The sequence below is a fragment of the Elephantulus edwardii genome, unplaced genomic scaffold, assembly GCF_000299155.1.
Source record: "Elephantulus edwardii isolate Elephantulus edwardi_28Jun2011 unplaced genomic scaffold, EleEdw1.0 scaffold00086, whole genome shotgun sequence".
NCBI classification, from domain to species: Eukaryota; Metazoa; Chordata; class Mammalia; order Macroscelidea; family Macroscelididae; genus Elephantulus; species Elephantulus edwardii.
Genome location: NW_006399836.1, coordinates 12,452,879 through 12,467,674, shown reverse-complemented (window position 1 = coordinate 12,467,674; position 14,796 = coordinate 12,452,879). Strand labels below are relative to the sequence as shown.

Genomic DNA, 14,796 nt, shown 5'->3' with positions numbered 1-14,796 from the left:
GTCGGGATGGGTGTGTCAGAGGCGATGTGATTGGCACAGGATAGAGCAGAGTTTAGGGCTGTTGTACATAGGGTCGCTATGAGTCGCAAATGACTCGATGGCACATAACAACAACAACAACAACATGGTCACCCATTTCATATAAGATTTCATGAGTTTTTTGTTTTTAAGTGCTGTATAATATTCCATTGTGTAAATATACCACAGATTCTCTATCCGTTCACTTGTTGATGGGCATTTGGGCTGTTTCCAACTCTTTGCTATTATGAACAAAGCAGTAATTAACACGGGTGTGCATATATCTGCTTGGGTGGCGGCTCTGGGTTCTTTAGGGTGAATTCACAGTAATTGTATTGCTGGGTCAAATGATATTTCTATTTCCAACTTTTTGAGAAAGCGCCATACTGCCTTCCGCAGTGGTTGCACCATTTTACACTCCCACCAACAGTGAATAAGGGTTCCATATTCTCCACAACCTCGCCAGCATTTGTTGACCGTCAAAGCCTTTGATTTATTCCTGATGGTTAGCCTCAGCTCAGCTTGAACTGGTATAAAAATCCACACTTTCCTGGTCATCTCTTCCCCATGCAAAACTGTCCTGTGGTGCATTCTTCAAGGACTAGCTGAGATTGCCAAAGACTGCCCTGTCCAGTCATGCAGGTTTTTCAGACTGTGAGGGATGTAGCCAAGCTTTATCTGAGTTTGGATGACAAATATTTGGAAAGCAAGGAATTACCAAGGCTTGTCTAGGGCTTCTCAGAGACAGTGATGCTTAATCCTAGAAGGAAAACAACAGAGATGACTGAGTTATCCCCTGTGAAGGCCTGGAGGTGGAGAGAGCATGGCAAGCTCACACCTACAAGTCTATCTTCTTGGCTGGAACATAGAATGTGAGGAAGAGAGCTGAGAAGTGAGGATCAGAGCGATTAGGAGGCCACTCCAGGGCCACACAGCAAGATTCTGGTTTAGCTGAGATTAGAACCAAGGTCCTGTCAGAGGCTGGTGTTTGCTCTGATCATAAGACTCAGGGGGTGGAGGCAAGAAGAGGTCAGATGAGGGGAAGGGCACGGGGTGTTTCTGCTGACTTCTGGCCTGCCCCTGTCCCCTGTCCCTGCATTCCCCACCTCCAGTGGTGATTGGTGCTGTCCTTGCTGCCAGGTTGTACCAGCGTGCTGCAGAGAGTTGTCCTCTGAATTTCCTGGCCCCTCACCCACTGCCCTCTAACTAGAGGTTCAATGCTGTTTTAAGGGCCCAGACATGCCAAGCCAGTGACCAGCCAGGGCTGTACAGCCCTGGGTGAGGCATTCATTCCATACAGGGATGACAATTGTGCTGGGAGCCAGAGACCAGAGTTCTGGATCTAACTTGCGCTGCTCGTGAGGGGTGAACTTGGTCAAGCCACCACTCCTCTCTTTGGAGGTTGGCCTTGGGACTTTAATGTTCTGACTTTAATGTTTTGATTTTATCATGCATCAGAATCCCAAGAAATAAACAACTCCTCTAACCTCCAGGCTGTCGAGGGGATTTTGACTCCCGTGTTTCCGAGCCATGCTCTAGAACATTTTTATGGCTTTGACCTTGTAGTAGTAGATTGCTAGACCTTCCTTGCAGGTGAGTTTGAATTGCCAACCTTTCCCTTTCACCAGGAGAGCAAGTAAAAGTTGTGGCCCCAGCCAACATTTCCCTTTCACTGGGAGAACCAGCTGAAGCCCTGTTCTTAAGTGTTTCTTAGTCCATGGCTCTGAGAGTCTATTTTAAAAGCCCGGCTCCAGCAGGTCCTAGTGGTTTGAACCCACACTCTGTAAGTTACTACCTCAGCCATGTCAGAATTTTGTGGGAGTGCCGGAAATCCTGGGGACCCCAGGGACATAATCCCAGAGCAATGAAATGGGCATCTCTGAAGAGACAGCCTGGGCCTCATTATCTTTTAAGTGTTCCCCAGGCGATTCTGAGAACCACTATTTCAGAAAAGCAACCAGAGGGGTGGGAAAGGACCAGGGCTTTTTGAACCAGTTCCATTAAGTTAAGTTGGGACAGACCCAGATTTGTGGAAACTGTGATTATACACCCCTGTTAGATCACCCAGCCAATCAGGTGAGCATAAAATTACATGCACTCACTTACTAACCTGTTGTTGTGGGCTGTCAAGTTAGAACTGGCTCACAGCTGACCCCTCAGCAGGTTTTGAGAGGTTGTAAGTTCTGCAGGAGGAGATTGCCCATCTTTCTGCCTCGGAGCAGCCAGTGGATTCGAACTACCTGACTTTGAGTTGGCAGCACAACCCACCAGGCCATCAGATCTCTTACAACGTGTAATGAACTTTTTCACCACATCAAAGATTCTACTTCTAGGTACAGTTGGTATCTGTCTCCCTCCCAATCACATAGCACCTTCCTACATAATCAAAGTCTCTTTTTAAATCTGTGGGACCTACAGGGATGGAGTTCCAGGCAAGGTAAGTGTGAGCTTGTAGTTGTTATGTGCCCTCGAGTCACCTGTGACTCATAGCGACTCTGTACAACAGCCCTAAACCCTGCTCTGTCCTGTGCCAATCTTATTGTCTCTGACACACCCACCCCCATTACCCCAGTCACTGAATCAGTGCATCTCATTGATGGTCTTCCTCTCCTGCGCTGTCCCTCCACCCTCCCAAGCATGCTTATTCGTATTTATTTATTACTCAGTAGTAAACAATTTCTCATAGTTTTCACCAGGTAGGATAAAAGCCCATGCTTACCTGGCTTGTTGGGTAATCTGCTCCAGGTGCACGGGAAAGGTAAACAGAATGGGAAAAGTTATTGGTCCAAGTGCTGGAATGGGAGACTCAGAAGAGGCGGGTCCTGGACAAGACATTGGGTAACGCCCTCTGGAGAACTTTCTTTCAGATTCCAGCTCAGAGCCAGCTCAGAGTCTTGCCAGCTTCCTTGAAGGTTTCCCATCTACTCTGAGTCTCGGTTTACCGTTAGAATGCCCACTCCAAACCCTTTACTGTTTAATCAATTCCAACCTATTGTGACCTAATGTGTTTCAGGGTCGAACTGCTCTGTATGGTGTTCCATGGCTCTAGTGGGATTACCAGGAGCCAGAGCCAACCTGACAGCAGCTGGGCTGTTTTGGTTTGGAATCTTACAGCTCAAACCAGGCCTTTCTTCTGTTGTGCTGTGGGGTGGATTTGAACCTCCAACCTTTCAGTTGATAGTGGTATGCAAACCTTTGTGTACTACCCAGGGACTTAAATGACAATGTTAGGAGGATTCAGTGGAACTCTGCCTGGCTGTGTCTATCGTCCGCTTCCCTTGGTCTCCAGGAGAGTTTATACTTTCCTCTGTTTAGAAACTGTCCAGCTGAGCACAATTCAATAAGCATTTATTAAAAATGGCAATGTATGAGATGCTACCCTTGATGTGGAAATGTAAAGATAAAACAGATTCAGTCCCCATTACAATGCTAATGAGGGTGATATTTGCCCAACACATGAGGCAGCAGGTGATATGGGCTAAAGAGGAAGAGTCATGAAAAGAGCCACTAGGTGTGAGGATCCAATTTGAGAAAACCTTGTGGGCAAAGAGGTGTGGACAATGTACTTTGAAGGATGCATAGAAGTTTGCTGGGTATGCTACTGCTAGAAGGACCAGCATTAACAAAGATCTTGTGGGTAAGGGTGGGAAAGCATGGCTTCTCTGGGGATGGGGACATGGTCTGTTGTGTCTGGGATGCAGACAGAGAGTGAGAATCAGATCCTGGTGGAGGTTTTGCATGCCAGGCTAAAGAGTCCTGGTTTCATGTTTTAAGCAATGTGGAGCCATTGAAAATTCTTGAGCAGGGGGTGGCATTTTCAGCAAAAGGTAATGAATTATGGGGGAGAGAGGGTGACACTAAGAAAGTAGGTGATCCACGTGAGAGGCGATGCAACAGAGCAGACAGGGCGCAGGAGGAGGGAGAGTGGGTGCACCCAGGGAGCGCTGTTGCCACGTGACTTGGGCAGTGATTCCCGTGTGCACCTGCTGACTGACAGCCATTCCACACTGGCAGGAAGGGTCAGATGAGAGAGGCGAGGTGGGTGGGTCTCCCAGACCCTTCAGGTTCACATGTGGCTCCTCTCACAATGGAGACGTGGTCAGTGGGCATGGCCACTCAGAGTGGAGGATATGGCTAAGTAAGGCGTAATGGGCTTCTGAGCCAGCTTAGGGCTGGCTGGCCGCCCGTTCCCAGGGAGTGGGAAATCTGGTCCAGCAGTCTGACTTCTCTGACCTCAGCCTTCCAGGTGAAGCCTGCCGCCTCCCACTGCCAAGTTCACAGCCAGCTCAAGGCTCCCAGCTTCTGTGCGTCAAGCTGAGCACAAGCCCTTGGGGCTGAGCCAGTGCCTAGAAACTGTCTGGATGTGGAAAAGAGCACTGGCCCTGCAGTGGCCACTTGCTGGCTGGGTGACCTTGAGCATGTCCATTAGCCTCTCTGAGGCCCAGCTCTCACATCCTCCAGCTCCAGAGTTCAATCTCATCAAGTAGACACAAGTCCTTTGTGAGCTTTGATAGTACTTATGCCCTGTGCCAACAGATTTGGCATTAGAGCCAAATGTGGATCCCCGTCCTCCCACTCACTGGCTGTGGGACCTTCACAGTAGACTTTATATATAAATGGGGATAATCAGAAGGTTAACACATATTTTTGACACCTTCTATCAGGCATTGAGAGCATTAGCTCACTTGATCCTCAAGATCATCTGATGAGGGAAGTATTATCTCAGCTTCACAGAGATGATGAAGGTACAGAGAAGCCACCCAAGATCACACAGAGAAATAACTGCATGAGAGTTTGAATACCAGTCCTCGATTATAGTAGAGCGCCCCCTTAGAGGGCACTCAGTGGATTAGATCACGATGGTTGGCAAGCAGCAGACATCGAAAATGCTCAGTGGATGTTGGCTATTCAATCACTGAATCATTGACTTAGAGACCAGGAGAAATCTGAAATGCTAGCTAGTTAAGTGCCACGCCAAAGCCTAAATTTCCTCTACAGTACTGCCACGCTACAGTCATCAGGCTCTTTACACATTTCCAGTGACAGGGAACTTACTACCTTGGAAGGCCTAACATCAGAGGGTCAGGGAGGGGTCATCCTGTCCTAAGACCTGCAGGCCAAGCTGAATTCCTCTACCAAATGCTTAATGCTCTTCTCTCCTCATTACCTGTCCCTCTCTTCCTGGAAAGTCTCAAAACAGGATAGGGACAAACATAGCAAAAGTTATTATCCAAGTCCAAGGTCATGTCAGCCTTTTCCTCACTCTGTGGATCCAGCACCATCATACGAATTTTATTGATGATGTAAGCCAAGCCAGAGAGACTTTCGTGTCCCCCCCCCCCCAGCGGCCCAGCTCAAATACATCCAGTAGAGCTTAGTCCCCTAGACTTGATGTCTATCATTGAAGACATGGGAGAGAAAGTCTATTTCCCAGAGGGTAGGTCTAGCAGATATCTAAAGCCCAGGGTTCGAAGGCTGGTTCCTGGGTGATAAAATATATGGTACCACCACGCAGTGTTCTGTTCTCATGACATCACACAATGAAACATTTTCTCTTCCCAGTTCTCTTGTAAGCCTTCAGAAAACACAAAGAAAGTCGCTGCTGGATGCTAATGGGTCTTTAACATGTCTCCAAACCTCCCAGTCTTCCTTTTTAACATACAGCACATCTAAAGTCTTGGCAGGCCACAGGATTCAGCCAGAATGCAATAACCTCACTTTGTTTTCATTGTGTTTATTTTTACCCTTATCTTCTATTTATAGTGAGCAATACCGGTTTCCTATTTATGGCAGTGATATAATGATTCTCTGGGGGGAAAAATGTTTAAGGGCTCAGTTGGTGGGTCCTGGATTTAAAGAAAATATGAAGTAATAAATGTGGCCTGAATCTATGGTACGAAAGGAATGACTGATGTCTGACCTAACAGAAGAGTCTCATTTAAGGGCGAGAATGAGGGCCAGCCAGACACTGACCAATCCATGCGCCCCTCCTATCCTGCGCGCTCAGGCCAAGGTGACTCGGTGGCCCCCCTCCTGGTGGCACGTGCATGACCCATGTGTCAACCAGTGACATCCCGCGGCCCTTGGGGGCTTCAGGATGGAGGCAGAGGCTCGGGGCGGGTGAGTCAGGCACTACGAAGGCTCTGGGGGCTCTCCGCGCGGAAGGAGGGTGCGGTAATGGATGGCATGGGCAGCGGCGGACACAGCGTTGAGAGGCTGGCGCCGGGTGGCTCGGTTAGCGGCGGGACCCTCGCGGGTCACCTGCAGCGGGCTGGTGTGCGTGTGAGTGTGTGCACACACGTCAGCCTTCCGGTCACGGTGCGCAGGCCTGCTGCCTCGGGCCACCCTCCAGCTGCCCCGGCCCCACGCGCCCGGGCACGCGGAGCCTCCAGACTGCGGCGTCCAGGCCGCGGGGGGACGGGCCGGGCGCGGGCGGGGCCAGCAGCGGGACGGCCGCCCATTGGCGGAGCGCGGCGCCGGGGGCGGGGTCCCGGGGAGCGGGCTCCCTGCGCGCAGGGGCGGCGGGCGGCGGCGGGACAAGCTGCGAGCAGGAGCAGGTGGGCGCATCGCAGCGCAGCGCGAGGGCAGAGGGGACGCGCGGAGTCGGGCTTCCGTCTGTCCAGATCGCAGTCAGGAGCTGGGGCCGGGAACACTTCTGAGAGGGGCAAGGGACCTCTCCCTGCGGGAGAGAGAGGAGGGTTCGCCTCCGAGAGCAGGCAGGAGCGCGGAGGAGCCACGGCCCCGCGGGAAGTTCGCCTCCAGGGGGGCGCAGGAGGCGGTGAAGGGGGAGGTGGAGCCGCTTTTCAGGATAACTTGGCTCCGAGAAGCTTTGGAGCGGCGTTCCAGGCCCCTTCCACACGCGCACCGAGCTGGGCGCCTGCTGCTTGGTGGCTTGGGGCTCCGCTGCGCAGGGGACAAGGCAGCCGTCCTTCCCACGGGCGAGCGCTGCGGACAGCCCCCCAGACACCCTCGGTAGGGCCGCCAGGGCGGTTCACCTAACCTCGGACGCACGCACCCCGCAGCCCCCTGAGTCTCCTGGGGACCTCTCTTAAGCGCCTGCTCGCCCCTACCACCCCAACCCCATATCCCCAGACGGGGACCCCAGAATCCGACGTCCTCGCGCCCCCGGGCTCCTGGCTCAGCCGGAGTCACCCGGGTCGGGGCAGGGCAGGGCCGAGCCGGAGCCCGCCCGGTGCCCAGGCCCTCCCGAGCCCTCGGAGCCCACCCATGGGGCACCGGCTCCCCACACCCCCTCTCCCGATCGCGCCCAGCCTGGCGGCAGGAGCGGCGCAGAAGAGGAGCCGGGCGCAGTGACCCCGGAGCCACCGCAGACTCGGGGCTGCTCGGCGGCGGGCGGCGCGGCGGGCGGGTCCCCACACCTCCAGGCGCTTCCCGGCAGCCCTCCGAGCCGTGCCAGAGGACCATCACGCCGATCCCAGGTAGGAGACCGACACCCCAAAAGGACGAGGGAGACGGGTAAAGTGGGGCTCTCGGGAAGAAAGGTTGGGGACTCTGTCGGATGCTGCACTCTGTGTGTCTAGGCATAGATGAACTGAGCACCTTGGAAGGTGCCGGCAACTTTCGCTACTCAGTTACGTTAGATTACACCTACTACGGTGCCAGGCTGGGTGCTAAGCTCTGCACCTGTCCCAGGAAAGGAGGTTTAATGAACACTTAACATGTGCTAGTCCGCTGACCGAATGATCCGTGGTTGAAATACAGCTTAGTGGAAAAAAAGACGGGCGGACCCTTCCCCCAAAATTTGCAGCGGGGAAACCATTGAGAGTAACTGTGAGTCAGAATGTACCCCACTTCTAGGTTGGATGCTTACTAATCAAGGGCTCTATTTATTTAGATCCATTTATATATGAAGAATATAAGGGTGAAATAGGAGGAACGTCCCTTGCCTCCCCCAAACACTCCTTCCTCCTTCCTGTGCCTCCTGCAGACTGGATGCAGGCAAGGAGCCTCAGTGAGGGAAGATTAAAAAACCCCTTCCAGTCCACAGCTTTCCCCCCGCCCCTAGTTTGATTTAGTGAGTGCATGTGTTGGGCAATTCTGGGCTGAGTTCAGTGGCTGGAGGGAGGACCCCTTGGCAACAGCTCTGAGGTCTCTCTCTGCATCCCATTCCTCCACCAATAAGCCCCAGAGAGATGACGAAGGACATTGTCCAGGTAGGAGGCCAGGTCAGGAAGGGGGAGTCAGCTCAGGGGGCCTGTGATTCAGGCTTTCTCTGGCTTCAGAGAGACCAGGTGGAGGATGGGCCTACTCCTTAGTACCCCCTAAGATCTCTGCCTCCCCATCTCTCCTGGTTTCTCTAAGTAGCCCCCCAACTGCCAAAAGAAGGGAACCCAGTATTAGCTTCCTATGTGCGAGGAGTTTTTCCTATTTTTTTTTAAACCTAACTTTTATTTTTGTGACACTTTATTTAATTGTTGTTGCTGTGTGCCATCAAGTCATATCCAGTTGGCACAAGAGGAGACTGCCCCTCCTTCTCCAGTGGAGCATCTGATGGATTCGAACCACATGTTTTAGGGATTACAGCGCAGCTTCTTGCCACTAGGCCACCAGAGCTCACTAATCTTTCCTCTTGATGGACTCTTGTGTAGCAGGGCAGGTTTGCAACTACCATACCCATTTCACAGATGGCTCACCCAAGCCCCACTGGGCCAGGTTACTACTTAGCAAGAGAAATGCAGAGCTGGCTGTCTGAAGCCAATGCCTACCTGCTTTCTACCATGCTGAGCTGCCAAGGGAGGGGAGATTGGGGTCTGCAAAGTCCCTTTCCATGTGAGGAATGGGGGGACTCACTAGAGTATGCCTGGTGTGACCTGCTTGCATGGTAGAGCTAGAGGTGTGTGTGTTGGGCTGTGGGAGGTGGAGTTGCAGCTGAAACAAGCTCTGGGGCATACTCCAGGGGATGAATGTGTCCAGACTCCCTGTATTCTCGCTCCAGCTGAGCCCTCCATCCCCCAACCCCACTCTGGGGCACAGGCTCAGAGAGGCCGGGAGCTGGATGAGCAGGGTCTGGGGGAGAGGCCTGGCCCGGGTGCCTGGAGGAGGAAGGGAATGAGACTATAATACACTCAGGGGTCATTCTCCCGGCTGAGGCTGTGATGAGTCAGAAGCTGCTTTGAAAAGGACTCTTGGTTTTGGCCAGGGGCTGAGTTTTTTTCTAGAGTTAAGAGCCCAGGCTTTGGAGCCAAACCGCCACGTTCTGCTCCCAGGCTGGCCAGTCACCTGCTTTGTGAGCTGGGGTGAGTGACTCACCCTCTCTGAGTGTTCCTATCAGGCAAATGGGTCATGATGGTCTCATGCTCGTGGGAGTCGTTAGATAAGGCTTGAAAAGCTCCTGGCTCAGAGGATGCCCGCAGATCCCATGCCTACTCCAGGGATTTTCTGCCTCTCAGCTGCCCACAGGGTGGCCCTGGACTGGATTATCTGAGCCTCGGGGGCTTGTGGTCAGGCATTGCGCTGCTGGCCACTGAGTCCCCCACCTCTGGGTCTCCGAGGGCCTGCCTGCCTGCGCCTCCCCAGACACCAGCTTCCTGGTGAGGGAGGAGCTTGTAGAACAGGTTGGGGATGCAGGAAGCTGTGTCCAGTCCCAAGTGGAGATGGGAAGGAGAAGGGGAGGGAATGGGGGGGCGGAGGCCCTGCCACCTGCTGCCTAGGTGTCTGGGTGCCTCTGCAGCCCCACGTGTCAGGGGCCATGTGAAGGCCACCCAGCTGGTTCTGAGAAGAAGCTTCTCCTTTCCGCCCTGTCTCCTTTCTGATTTACTACCTCTCCTGCCTCCCGGCCTCCTCTCTCTGATTCCTTACCTCCTTCTCCTGATTCCCTGTCTTCTCCTGACTCTCTGCCTCCTTCCCCATTCCTTGCTTCCTCCTCGGACTCGCTGCCTTCTCCTTCTGACACCTTGCTTCTTCTATCTAACTCCATACCCCATCTCCCTGACTTCTACCTCCTTCTCTATTTTTTTACCTCCCCCCTCTCTCGCGCGCACGCGCCTCACTCTGATTCCTTGCCATTTCCTCCTGCCTCCCTGCTGCCTGTCTTTCCTGCTTTGCCTCATTTTTGACTCCTTGCCTCTTCTCTCTGATTTTCTACTTACTCTCTGATTCCTTACCTCCTCCTTCTGACTCCCTGCCTCCTCTCTCTGACTCCCTACCCCCTCTTCTCTGCCTCCTTACCTCCTCTTTTTGACTCCCAGCCTCCTCTCTGACTCCCTTAGGAGTCACTGATACTAACATACCTGTACCAGCACCCCTGGGTCCGCAGAGCAGCACATACTGAGACAAACACGGTCCCTCAGGTCCCTTTCTCTCCTCTGTCTAGACAGAGGTGACCAACAGTAGAGCCAGGCTTCCTGCTGAGGGCCTCGCAGGAGGGAGCTGTCCGAGTGGGAACCTTTCCCCGCTCCCATCCCATCTGAAGGTGAAGACTGGCCATAGCAGGCGGGAAGGAGGCTGAAAAGGAAGAGCTCACTGCTGTGGGTCATGCAGCTCCCTCTCCCCACTGCCCATCTGTGGGCATCTCCATGGCCGTGGCCTAGGACATGGGGTCCTCCTTAGAAAGTACATCTCTCCTGAGCACAGCCCTGGGCCAGCAAGGTGTGGGTGGGGAGCCCCAGAGCTTGAGCAGAAACCCTTGACCTTTCTTTATTTTCACTGCAGGTTCATTTATTGACCTGTTGTATATATGGCACCACACACAGTCCAGTGGGATCAATTCAGAGCTGGCTTTAGGCAGGGATGAGAGGCATGTAAGATTGTAGGCCTATATAACTGCCTGCTGAACTACGTGGACTGGTCACATAGCCTTTCTGCATGTCACAGTCCATATTTATAGAAGAGGAACAAAGATATGCCCCTCATGGGGAAGCGAGCAGGAGGCTCTACGGCGTGGGGTGGACTGACTGGACGCAGGTCCTCACTTCGCTGGTTACTTGCTGTGTAACATTGTCCCATTTTTACAGGCTCTCTCTGCCTCACCTTCCCATGTGTCAAATGGGAAAAAACACCTTTCTGTCTTCTGGGGCTACTGAGAGGATGAGGCATGTTGATATATATGTGTAGCGCTTAGAACAGTATCAGGCACCATGTTAAGGACTAAGTAGATTTTTTTTTCTTTTTTTTTCTATAATTATATTTTATTAATTTTCATAAACATTTACAGAGATTTTGGGTTTCCATTCATTCATTGTTGCACTATTCTCTCTACCCTCCTCCCAGTTTGTTCTTGTCCAAATGCCACAGTGCTTGTCAAAGCCAGTTCTGATTAATCTTCTTTGTCAGTGTGTCCTTTGCCATTCCCTATCACTCCTCCCTGAGAGAGACTTCACCCTGAGTCATAAGGAAAAGGGGATGGCGTATTCTCTTAGCTACTTCCTGCTGAAAAGGGACGCTGTGGGTGTCAGGGTGAAGATCTTCTCTCACTACTCTAAAGGGCCCCTTTGGCAGTAGGAAACACATAGACTATTATGGAGATTGATTTTGGAATTTAGATGCACTCTTATTGATTGTGCTTGGCTGTACATGTTCATATCCTTGAAGATGTATCATGGGGGTGTTGCAACCTAGAAGACACAAATTTGACTAACAAGTTATAAGTACATGAGTCCAAAAATTATGGAAAAGTAAAAGAAAAGATTCCTTCATTGTTTTACAAACCCTCCCCCAGGTCCCCTCCACCATGTAGCCCTCGCTCTAGTCTCTTGTGATGACAGAAATACCTAGTTATATCTCTCTTTTAAACAGTTTTCTCCCTCCTCTGTTTCAGTGCAGTATACATTATTGAACCCATCTTACTCAGTCTCTCCCCAACCCCAAGGACAGTCCCATTCTACAACAGTGGCATCATGTAATATAGGACTAAGTAGATTTCAGCTGCCATCGTTGGTAAATACGGCACACGCTTAACCCTGGACTTGACCCATGGCACAGGCTTAGGTAATGTCTGCGGTCACCATGGGTCAGTGGTGTGCTGAACCAGCTGATGCCAAGGGCGTTTTCCAACTTCGAATTCAAGGAGCTCATGTAGGTAGAGTCATGGCTAGAGTGATCAATCAGCGAGTTTTCACTTCTACCATGGACGTGGGTAAACATTGTAAATCAGAGACTTTTAGCAAAGTGGGCTTGAAAGATGGTGTAACAGTGCACGCACTTGGTTGGTCAGGGTGAGCACACGTAGAGCCCTTGTGCCCTGGATGAGATGTTTGCTGGAAGACGCCGTGTAAGAGGCCCACTGTACCATCCCAGACTCCAAGCATCATGGCAGACGGAGAACATTGGTGTTGGTGAGGGTCTTAGGGCAGCTGACTGGGGGCAGCCACCGCAGCCGGGACGACCATCTCCTTTGTGCACACGGAGAGGAGGTGACTTCTCTGAGCTTATGCGCTCAGCAGGAACCCCTTCCTCTGGCCGTAGCTTGCTCACCCAGCTTGGCGCTTTTGTGCAGTGCACAGCCCACACAACCATATGTAGCAGGCCTGTAGACATTGTAGTTCTTTACCTACGATGCTTTTCTCTAGAGAGGAGTAACTCCTGCTGGGATAAGGAGGAACAGTGGAGCCTTCAGGAGACGAGATGGTGTTTAACCAGGGCTCTGAAACAAGAGATGGGAATAGGGTGTCTTGGGAGAATAAAGGAGAGGAGAATTCAGCCAAGCTCAGATTAACTTGAGTGACTGGTGCTTGGAGGTCCTGGGAGACTCTGGCAGGGACTGAGCTGAGAAAGGAGGATGGGCAGGCCTTTTGGGGAGATTTGACAGGGGCTTGCGGAGTTTTACTTACCTCCATTTGCAGTTTGGAGCTTGGATTCATTTAAGCTTCTTCTACCAGGAGACGATGCTTCTGTAGAAAGTTGGGGATTTGCCACAGAATTGTGAGGGAACCTGGAGTCACCCGTGGGCCATTCCTGGTCCTCACCCCCTAGCCACTCAGACTCTTATTTGTGAAGCAGCTTTGCTGTAGGAAGGCCCCTCCCAAAGCCCCATACCCCAGTTGAGCTGTGGGTCGGCTGGAGGTGGATGAACTCTCAGGGCCTATGGGACCAAAGGACAGGGGTAGAAGAGGGGCCGCTCTGGGGGCGGGAGGAGCCCCCAAATGCAAAAGGTGATCTGACAGTGCATTCTGGGGTGCCTCTAGGAACTACCCCAGCACTGGCTTGGAGCTTGGTAACGTGTTCAGGGTGCAGCAGCCCCCTTCCTGGGAGTGCTGAGTGGCTCTGTCTCCCCTTGCACTATATGTAAGAAAAGCTCTCTGTGATGATTTGAAAATCATTGCCTAACTTGGGAGGGACTGGAGAGCCTCATGCTAAGTGAAACATACCCATTATGCTGAATGAACTAATTCAGTCCCGTAAGGACAAATACTGTCTAAGACCATTATTGGAGAAATAGATAACTAAGAAAATGTGTATGAGGATCCAAGGTGGGGAGGGTAGGAGCAGAGGGGGGAGGGTGATCATAGGGTCGCAAAATTTGATGGATGGAGGGAGAGATGAGTAAAGGAAATGGGGAAAGATCCAGTGTGAAAAAGAATGTATACGAACTTTGGAAGGAAACCAGTAGAAAATAAAAATTCTGTTTTTTTAAAAAAGAAAAGCTCTCTGGTACCTTCCGCACGCCATGGCCTGGAACCCCAGGCTCTTCTTGGGAGGCCTAGTTTTAAGATGAACCAGGGAAAGAACAGATACAAAGGCTACTTAGCCAGTTCAGAGTCTACATGTGAGTCTCTGTAAGTTGGGTCTCTATTTTACAGATGAGAAAAGAGGGTTAAGCTGCTCGTCCAAGTTCAGTGCTGCCTTCAATGTTGTTGGGTACCATCAAGTCGGAACCCCCCATAGCTGGACCTTTCAGCGGGGTTTCAGAGGCAGTAAATTGCATGGGAGGAGATTGCCCACTTTTCTCCCGCAGAACAGCTAGTAGTTTCAAACCTAATACCTTTGGGTTGGCAGTGCATGTCCTTACCACGAGGCCACCAGGGCTCCCCCAGGTCAGTGCTAGTTATGGGAAAGCCAAGCTTCCAGCCGCAGTGCCTCTCCGCGCTAATATCTTGTGGTTTTGTGTCATTGAGTCAGTTCTCACATGTTACAGGGAAAAATTGTGCCCTATAGGGTTTTCTAGGCTCTGGTGCCATTGTGGCTTAAGTGTCAGCTGCTAACCAAAAGGTGATAGTTTGACCTCACCAGCTGCTTCACAGGACACAGATGAGGAAATTGTCCATTAAGATTTGCAGAATCAGGCATTGACTCAAAGGCGGTGGGATTTTTGTGTTTAATCATTATAAAAGCAGATTGGCAGGCCTCCTCTTTTTCAGCACCTCTGGGTGGGTTCAAGCCACCAACCTTCCTGTTACCGGTCAAGTACAGCACGTTAGCGTTTGTTGGTTTAATCTTTCTGAAAGCACATCGCTAGGCCCAGAGTGACTGGTGGATTTGAACCACCAAACATTTTGGTTAGAAATCCAGCATGTAATGTACTAGGGCACTTGTTATATGAGTCAGAACTGACTCCTCGCTGACCCTCCAGCAGGTTTTCAGAGGCAGTGAATTGTACAGGAGAAGATTGTCTAGCTTTTTTCCCTAAGGAGCAGTTGGTGGATTTGAACCACTTGTCTTTGGGTTGGTAGCACGACTCTACCCATTAGGTCACAAGAGCTGCTTATTCTGCCACTAGAGCTCCAAATTAAAAGGCACATTGCCATGGGAAAGTCTGCTGTTAGGGACCTCTCCAAAGTACTGAAGAGCAATGGTGTCTCTCTGGAGACTAAGGTGCGTCTG

The 14,796-nt window shown here is 51.6% G+C and overlaps 1 protein-coding gene across 1 annotated transcript in view; it reads left to right on the top strand.

Moving 5' to 3' along the window:
* The first annotated feature begins 7,349 nt into the window (after positions 1–7,349).
* The window catches only part of RASD2 (RASD family, member 2), a 14,062-nt gene continuing 6,615 nt past the window's right edge, over positions 7,350–14,796 (top strand). The window contains exon 1 of the mRNA XM_006890163.1: positions 7,350–7,457. The gene's annotated coding sequence lies outside the window, so the exon portion shown is untranslated. The remainder of the gene's footprint in view (positions 7,458–14,796) is intronic.